At 43.1% G+C, this 1420-nt stretch overlaps 1 long non-coding RNA gene across 2 annotated transcripts in view; it reads right to left on the bottom strand.

The window, feature by feature from the left end:
- LOC127745415 (uncharacterized) overlaps nt 1-1420 on the bottom strand; it is a 15626-nt gene that overhangs the window by 1157 nt on the left and 13049 nt on the right. The gene's annotated exons all lie outside the window — the stretch shown is intronic.

Below are 1420 nucleotides of genomic sequence, written 5' to 3'. Positions count from 1 at the left end.
ACTTCCACCACCATCCTCCACATCTCACATAATCATCTTGATCCTCATTGATCATTCATATTTCCCTTGCTTCACTTGCAAGTTATCACATTCACTAGCCCCTTTTTAATAGCTAGGCATGCCATAATGATTTAAGACATAAATGGTGAGATCGGAGGCTTAGAAGTATGAGATTTGGCTTTTAAAACTCAAAAATCAACTTTGGGATGAAAACAGGGCCGCGCGTACGCGCACTCCACGCGCACGCGTGGATGGCCTCAAAAACTTATCGACGCGCAAGCGTCATGCACGCTAACGCGTGGATTCCAAACTTGCCCATCGGCGCGCACGCGTCAACCACGCGTACGCGCGGGTGTTCTCGTGCCCCAGGCACAACACCGGCACAGTTCTGGCATAACTCTCTGGAAAATGGCTGGGCATTGGGTGCAGCACAATCGGCGCGCCCGCGCACATCACGCGCACGCGTGGATGGCACTTCTTGGAAGATCGGCGCGTACGCGCCAGGTGCGCCCACGCGCAAGGGGTTATTCTGCTAAAAATTTTCTGAGTTAAAAGCTGCAGAATTCACAGACTTTTACCCCAATCTTCCAACGAACATAACTTTCTCATTTAAAATCGTTTTTCACCCGTTCTTCGAACGGCATGGACACCCCGAATCAAATTTCATTTCTAAACAGATTTGGTACAAAACAGAGATCCGTAGTCCAAGTTATGTTCCGCCAAAGTATGCCCAAAAATCATATTTTCATACAAAACCACAAAGTGCCATTTTCAAAACAAGTCATTTCCAACTCTTTTCAAAACCAATCAAAACATGCCAAGTTCATCCCTTTTCTTTGAAATCAATCAAAATGTATCAAATTCAATATCAAGCCTCCTCAACTCACACATTGACACATTACCACAATATACAAAATCACTATCTCATCATTTTAGCCCACTTCACCCAAGTGGCTCAAACTCAAACATTTTGACCTATCATATGCTATTCCTCATGCCAATTCTCAACAACACCAATTCCAATTAACCATCATTATACATAATCAATATCATATTCACCATCAACATGGTTCAACCCACAATTCAACCATAACCAATCATCAAGCATATATCACAACATGCATATTTCTCATACATCATACCACCAAGGCATCAATAATCATCATCACATATATGACCACATCATATATCTCAATCATTCAACAACATCAACCATTCAATGCCTATCTTAGGGCCTCTAGCCTAAGTATTTCCTACCACATTACATATTAGATACGGGAAACCGAAACCATACCTTAGCCGAATTTCCCAAGCTCCACCGGAGCACTTCCAAACCACTTAACCACAAGCTCTCAAGGCCTCAACACCACCAAGAACAGATTTTTCACCACCAAACCCTTTCCAAGCTTTTCAAAGTCAC

The sequence above is a fragment of the Arachis duranensis genome, chromosome 3 (assembly GCF_000817695.3).
Source record: "Arachis duranensis cultivar V14167 chromosome 3, aradu.V14167.gnm2.J7QH, whole genome shotgun sequence".
Taxonomy (NCBI): Eukaryota; Viridiplantae; Streptophyta; class Magnoliopsida; order Fabales; family Fabaceae; genus Arachis; species Arachis duranensis.
The sequence above is the reverse complement of the archived record's forward strand: the minus strand, read 5'-3'. Positions and strand labels throughout refer to the sequence as shown.